The sequence below is a fragment of the Gavialis gangeticus genome, unplaced genomic scaffold, assembly GCF_001723915.1.
Source record: "Gavialis gangeticus isolate Ggan-Ray unplaced genomic scaffold, GavGan_comp1, whole genome shotgun sequence".
NCBI lineage: Eukaryota > Metazoa > Chordata > Crocodylia > Gavialidae > Gavialis > Gavialis gangeticus.
In genome coordinates this window covers 25,879,095-25,886,642 of record NW_017729000.1, presented here as the reverse complement: position 1 = coordinate 25,886,642, position 7,548 = coordinate 25,879,095, and the positions used below count along the sequence as shown (strand labels likewise).

General features: G+C 46.6%; 1 long non-coding RNA gene across 2 annotated transcripts in view; it reads right to left on the bottom strand.

The window, feature by feature from the left end:
• Positions 1-6,501, bottom strand: part of LOC109290085 — a 19,524-nt gene extending 13,023 nt beyond the window's left edge. For both annotated transcript variants that reach the window (XR_002095518.1, XR_002095519.1), the window contains exon 1: positions 4,285-6,501. This is a non-coding gene — a long non-coding RNA (uncharacterized LOC109290085). The remainder of the gene's footprint in view (positions 1-4,284) is intronic.
• Positions 6,502-7,548: the final 1,047 nt, after the last annotated feature.

Here is a 7,548-nt window from a genome sequence, read left to right as displayed (position 1 = left end):
GGGGAAAAAAAAAAAAAAAAAAAAAAAGATACAAACAAGGGAGTAAGTGCTGCGTTTTTCCCAAACTAGGAAAAATTGCTAGCACATAATTGCTTCTCAGCTGCAGAAGCCGGCAGAGCTCAATCGGAATAATCTCCCAGGGATAACATAGCTAATTAAAACGCAAGCACTTGCACACTGGTAGTCGTTCCTTTCTGTACTGTTATGTCAGTGCTAATTAGAGGTGGGGAAATTCCTCCTGGAAGGTTTTTGTTTGTGTTAGGTTGGAATATACTAATTGGGGGGTGGACGGGGGCACAACTGCAAAGCTGCACTGAAACTGGATTCCTTGTACAGCTCCTCCAAACAGTTCAGTGCTACCAGGCATCAAATATTTCAGGAGGTAAGTAGCACTGTCCCCATTTCTCACATGGGAAAACATAGACTCAGAGAGGTTAAAGAGTAAGTTGAGATCACACCCAGGTTTTCTAACTGCAGCACTGGCTTCCAGCTAGGTCACTTTGGGCTGGACCTTCCAGAGATACTGGAACCTCCACAGCTGCAGGTGAAATCAGTGGGACGCTGTAGCTGCTCATCTTCTCTAGGGCTCATTGAATAGGCACCTACAATTAGCCTGAACTGTTCATCTCGGGAGCACTGTGATTCAATGCATTTAGGGTATGACTCAAGACCCAGCAGTACCTGGGCTTTGGCTTTGACGATGCCTTGCAGTTTGAGCTGGGGAAGGTCATTTGGAACTAATTCTAGGTGAGGAAAAAGTGCAGACTTGGACATCTGGGGTTACTTACAGTAGAAGTGTATGTGATGCATTTCATTTCCTTGGGCCTGTTTCCCTACCTCTGAATTGTGGATACTGTGTGCACTAGCTGCCTCGCACACAGATGCTGAGATAACCAAGCTGAGCATTAGGCTCTTGTGTGTGGTGGAAGTTCAGCTGCTTTGGCAGTTAGTGCAATATTTAGAATCAAGCAGACAGATCTGCAGCTGCTGGAAATTGAGTCTCCTTTGCTCCCTAAAGCTGTGATAATTTACAGCAGCTGAAGACCTAGCACTATACCTGGAAGCCAGGCTGACTCAAATGGACTGTTGCACAGGGCACTTCAGTGCATGTGACAGGCAGCCAGTTTCACCGACTCAGCAGGTGGGGGTGTCTCCTCACATCTGATGGAGCTTACAAAAGATGGGACAGATCCAGAAACAGTTATTGCCCACTTGCAGGGGTCCTGTTTACCTCTTAATTGTGCAGCAGAGTAAGCCAGACATTGCTGGGGGTGGGGGAAGGAATAGCAGAAAGCCACTCCATGGGCCTTGCTAAAAACACTAAGGATGCCCTGCGTTAGGCTGCTAGAATGGAAGTGGATGTGTAAAAGCACAAGATGACTAGCACTGTTCAGTGCTTACCTTTTTCCTGAGGGAACGCTGCAGTCCTCAAAGAGCTGGAAGAAGCCAGGCTGACTGAGCCAATCAACCCAGCTCATTTTGCATCAGGGCCTTAGCAACAAGAGATCATCCTGGAAACAGTGTGGGTATTTGGTCCAGACAGATATAGAGAAGAAACAAGAGAAAATGGAAGGGGAATTATCACTTGCCCCCTGCTTACTGGAACTGAGCACGCTAAGTGAGAGGAGAACCATGAAATGTTTCCCCTTCCCCAGCTCCTTTCTTAATTCTCTTTTTTGAGAGGCACGAAAGAACTAACAAGGTAGAATTAGAGCAGAGGTGTCCATGCTTGCAGACTAAAGGAAGCAGAAGAGGGAGCAATGACAATATATTTATAGGGCTGAGACTGATGAGTATTTTGTTCCCTTGGAAGCCAGGAGATGCTGCTTCCTGTGCTAATTTCTCTCTCAAGCAGGGAGACACAACACTGTTAGTCAATGAGTATTTGGGAAAAGACGCTTGCAAAGGCTGCCCAAGTCCATCAGCAATAAGCTCCCTACCACGTAGAGAGCTGTTAAAATCGAAATCAACAGGACTTTGACAAAGCTTAGTGGGGCCCACCATAAAACTATTTGCAGAGCTGTTCTCCACTGAGCAGAAAATACTAGCTTTGTACCATCATTTATGATGATACAAAGGCACTGAGTTTATTCCTCAGAGAACTCACATATTCCTGATAGCAACCACAGAGGTTTTGCAAGGTTCAAAATCAATAAATGTAAGTAGCCCCAGGGTATTTTTCACCAGAATAGGACACTAACACGGGACATGCAAAGCAGCAAGAATGAGTCTGTGACACAGTGGACACGTCTACACAAGAGGCTCTACAGTACAGAAAAGCTAATTACTAAAAAGTAAGTGACTGTGTCTACACATGCAAATACTTATTGCGCAGTAATTGGCTCTAATCGTGAGTAAATTTGTTACCTGCAAGTAGCAAATTTACTCAAGATTACTTACTGTGCAGTAGCACCTGACCAGGGACAAATGTGCTCCTGGGTGGTGGGGAGGGAGGGGGGAGATTGCTCCCTGCCCCCAGGACATGCCTGCTGCCAGGGCAGGCCCTGGCAATGAAGCCTGGGCGCAGACAGTGTTCCTCTACCCTAGCAGCAGAGACCTCCCAGCCCCCACTCCATGGTCAGGGGGCCTGGGCTGGGAGATCCTTACCTCCCAGTCCAAGCAGGGCTAGCACTGGCAAAGAAGGATCTCCCAGCCTGGATCCTGCAACTTCTGGGCTCAGGCTGGGAGAGAATCTCCCAGCGCTGACCTATGACCACGGAGCTGGCACTGGGAGACAAGGATCTCTCAGCCTGGACCCTGCAGCAAAGGGCTTGGGCTGGGAGATGAGGATCTCCCAGCACCAGCCCCGCAACTGTGGAGCTGGCACTTGGAGAGAAGGATCTCCCAGCCTGGGTCCCACAACCATGGGGCTTGGGCTGGGAAGTAAGGATCTCCCAACCCGAGCCCCCTGACCATGGAGCAGGGGCTGGGAGCTCCCTGCTGCCGGGGCAGGGGGACATTTTTCCCCAATCAGGCTCCAGTGACAGCCCGCCACAGCAGCAGGCAGGTCCCAGGAGCAGTGAGCAGTGTCCCAGCCCCTGCCAGGAGACAGCTATCTGCTGGAGCCTAGAGCTCCCCCAGGCTGCTGCAGGGACCTGTTGCAGGACTGCAAGGAGCAGAAGCAATCTGCTGCTAGGAGCAGCAAATCTGCTCCCATGTCCGTGCTGGTGTAGAGTGCCTGGAAGAGTTTACTCTCAAGTAGTTACTCGAGAGTACATTGCTCCTGGATCATTTGCACATGTTGACATGCCCAGTGTGTTACTTCTTGCAGCAATTTTACAAAATGTATTTGCAAGATTGGGTGGGATTATAGAGTAGACCAAATCAATGTCATGAGACTAGTGGGCACTATTACCAATTATAGAGACATTTGCGGGATCTTGAACAGGTGCTAAAGAAGAAAAAACTTCCAGTAGAAGGAGCTGTATGAAAAGGACAGGTAGGCAAGCTAATATTCTCAGTTGGAGACCAGCTGAATCAATCTGAGTAGACAGTATACTAACAGTGCAAGGTGCGAAGGAGGCAAATGCAGTAAAACCTCAAACACTGCTTGCTGCAAATAAATGGAACTGAAGATAGCCAAGAAAATAAAAAGAAAGTTTTCAGTTCCTTGTGCAGAAATGCTAGATGCTGGCTAACCAAAGAAATTGAAAATTGACATTGATTAGAAATTTGATACAAATAGGTATTACTGAAATGCAGTGGGATGATTTGCATGATTTTATTATCAGTCATGGTTCAAGAAGGTTCAGGTGGTGGACATTTTTGGACAACTGATTTCCTGTGTATGCAGGGGACTAGACTTTATGACCCAGGAAGCCCCGTCTAGGTCTATGTTCCTAAAAATTGTGTTGTGGGAGAGACGTATACAGGATGAGATCAGCCCTTTGCAGTGAAGCTGGAGAGCAGTGGAGCTGGAAATCTCACTGGTTTGGTCGGCTGGTATTTTGGACAGAAGGAGCTGGACTCAGACTCGGGGAAAAGCTGCTGGTTGCTGTTTGAGTGCTATCGGGATTAAAAGCTTGTCTGGGGACATCTTCAGAGGTGTGGGATGCAATTAAAGTGCTGAGTGTACGTTACCACAGTGTTAATGTTTATTTATCTGTTGCCTGTTTCCTCCCTTTGGCCCATTGGTTTATGACCCTAATTCCTACAATTTCCTATATAAACATGGGAACTCTGTCATAGGATGGAGACCCTGGTGTCGGGGATGGAGGGGCAGCGAGGAAGAAATAGAAGTTTGGGGACATGGCCCAGAGACAGCCATGACATAAGACTACTTACCTCACCCAGGCATGGTAGCAGAAAACATGGAACAGTGGGCAACGCCGCCTGCATGCTTTATCAGCTCGCTCTGTGTGGCTGGAGCGGCACAGGGGGTTGACATCATCCACTGGCGCTGAGAAGGGCCTTCAAAAGCTGGTGTGGAAAAAAGAGACAGCTGTCCTGCCGCTGCTGTTTTCTGTCTGCTGCCAGCTGTCATGTCTGGCCATACTATGTTCTGGAGACTCCAGGGACGTCCCAGGGAGAAGCACAGCCTCTCCGAGAGACAACCTCTTGGAACAAGGAAGAGAGGAGGGCTGAGGATCTGACAGCCCAGCACCTGATGGGGATGTGTGAGTGGGAGGAAGCACATTCCCTCCCTGCTTTATGTTTAAATGTTGTTAATTTCTCTTGGGGCTTTAAGTCAGCGCCATGTATTGTAGCCGCCTTGCCCAGTGCCAAGAAGCCAGGAGCTCTCGGGGACTCTGAGGCACAGGCACATAGTAAGGTCAGCTCAGAAGGCCTGTCCAGACAACAGGGCAGTGTCAGAGAGTAAGATCACTCCTCCAGATTGCTTAAGTCTCCTAGGCAGGGTGTGAGCACAAAATAACCTCGCCCAGTCCCTAGTGGACTGTCAGCTCAACCAGGGTGAGATGGTACATTGAACCACAGAGGAGCCCAGACTATCTACCACACAATGTGAGACCAACAGGTCGGTGCTTGGAAGAGATGTAGGGGATGTGGAGCCCCCAAAAAGCCCGTCTAAAGCACCCCACAATAAGTCCAGGTCATACAGGAGCCTCCCACATCTTTTAAGAACAAAACATGGTGGGCAAGCGATGGGGGCTTCCTATAGGAAACAGCATGTGGTGGATGCTAATGTCGGAGGTGGATAAAGCCTGAGTGTGGATCACCCAGCCCTGAGCTGCTTGGCAGCAGTTGCTCAGGCTAAAATGGGCACAAACTCCCCCCTGCTTCTTGTGCCAGTTTCTGGGGCTGCAGAGTGTCAGCCACAGGTGGATTCATGAAGCACCTGACTGGACCTCTTGTACGGGCACCATAGTCCAGAGAATCAATGGTTGCCTTTAATATGTGCTTAATACCAAGGTGGGCGGGAATTGTGCTTGCTGTGTGGAAAAAAGGCAAAACCCCAAGGCCAAATATTTTTGTGGGCTGGAACTTTTGATCTGAAAAAGACAAGGTGAAATGTGGTTAACTCTTTAATAATGTGGTTTTGGGGGATGCTATTTCAGGGATAGGCCATGATTTCTAACACCAGGAAGCAGATTAGGACTCTTGACAAGAACATGGGGCTGCCCATCCACTCCAGTCCCCACTCGTGCATTGTGCGAAACACTACTGCTATCTCCTTTGCTCAGGCAATGTGTTAAAAACAAGGTAGTTACAGGGGTCTCAGGAGATGCTCAGCAAATCACTTGAGCCAAACTTTTCACAGGTGATCACAAACTCTGTGTTCCTTATTTTCTGGATTCTTGATTTGATAACATGCCATCTGATTTGTAGGAGTTCTGAGCTCTCTCAACTACAACTGAAAGCAATTTAAATTATGCTGGAATAAATAAAGTGCTGTATAATGCTTAGTTCTCCAAAAAATCAGGTCTTGGGTGCCTCAGATTGGGAATTCAAAATGCATGGATGCATGCGACCTTAATTTCTTTATTCTTCACTTCCCCAGCTGTAAGATAGAGGTAATGGGTCCCACCAGAACACAGGATGAGAAGGAAGCAGGTTGCAGACAACCACCTAGGAGACATTTGGTCTGAAGGGATCCCGGGGAACAGCTACTGCAGTTTCTCCTGCATGCCACAGCCACAAAGAATTAATTAACATACCACAACAGAGTCTTTAGTGCACAGCCCCCCAGAAGCTCAAAAAAATTCAGTGTCCTATAGGAATAGAGGCAGAGAGGAGGACATGCCAATGTGGCAAAATATTGGTGGGAGGCTCATCTTGTGTACCAAGGACTTGCTTTTTGCTGTCTTCTGTGAACGCCTGTCCTAATTTGGCTAATATCGTGATTTGCAGATAAAGCAGTATCTGAGACTGTGAAATGTGTGTGCTAGATGCACAGTCCAAAAGTCAATTGTGGAAAACTGGAAAATATTAGAATTCCAGCTGCCTGTGCAATCTCTATGCAGCCCCCTTGTATGTATGCAGGTGAATGGGCTCTTTCATTGCATGCTCATCTGCTATTGTTCTGTATTACCCCTTCATCATTCAGTGCATAGAATGGACTTTGCTTACTAGGTAAGCAGGTATTCAGTGTTTTGTTTTCTTCATGTTTTATGCATTTTGTACACATGGAAGATCTCTCTGGCAGCTACAGCCAGCCTGGTTCCACATGTATTGGCACCTGCCTTTTCTTTGAATTAAACCAGCAAGGCTGAGAGGGGGACACTGGTGCGTGGGCAGCTCAGTACCTCCATGTGCACTGCCCAGGCTTTTGCATCCTGGAGAGGTCACTCCAGCTTCGCTTTATCTTTCAAGTAAGAATTATGTTCAGTGAGCTGATGTCTCACTCAGCATAATTCTGTGGGCTCATGAGACAGCCAGATGCTTACTACGACTAGAGCTCATGGGAATTATAGATAATTTTCTAGCCCCAAAGAAAATGGCCCCACTGGGAAGGAACTCTAGTCTGGACTTAATTATGCGGGAGAAACTGTACTGGAAGCTGGTGGTTGTTTCTGAACCAATAACAATGACCCAATTTAATTCAGACCAAACAGATAATGTCAGTCAGTAATAGTATGTGTGTGTGCATGTATGCATGGTGCTTTAGAGAGCTAAATTTCCCAAAGCTGAAGGAAGTGATGAATTTGAATAGGAAGAGAAAAAAAAAATCAGAATAAATGGGAATGAAGTTGGGAGTTTAAAAGCTATAAGGCCAAAGCCCTATTAAAGCCAAAGGTCAATTCCACAATCAAGAAGCCTGACAGCCTTGTATGAGAGCTCTTTCTGGGTCACTAGTAGAGGCAACGAGAAATTAAAAAAAAAAAAGTAATACTTAATAAATGAGAAATATAAAAAGCAAACTAGATAGCAGTCAACATAAATTAGAAGTTGTAAAGCACAGGAAAAAAAATAAGCAAAAGCAGCTGAAATCAACCCTGCCAGACACTGATTTTTCTTTAAGGGCAATACGTTTATTTAGAATAATAAATACAATCCTAGTGATTCTCTAGGTCAATAAAGATCATAAAATTAATAATGCAGGAAAGGCAGAAGTATCAAAGAAATAGCTCTGTGTTGTATTTGAAAGAA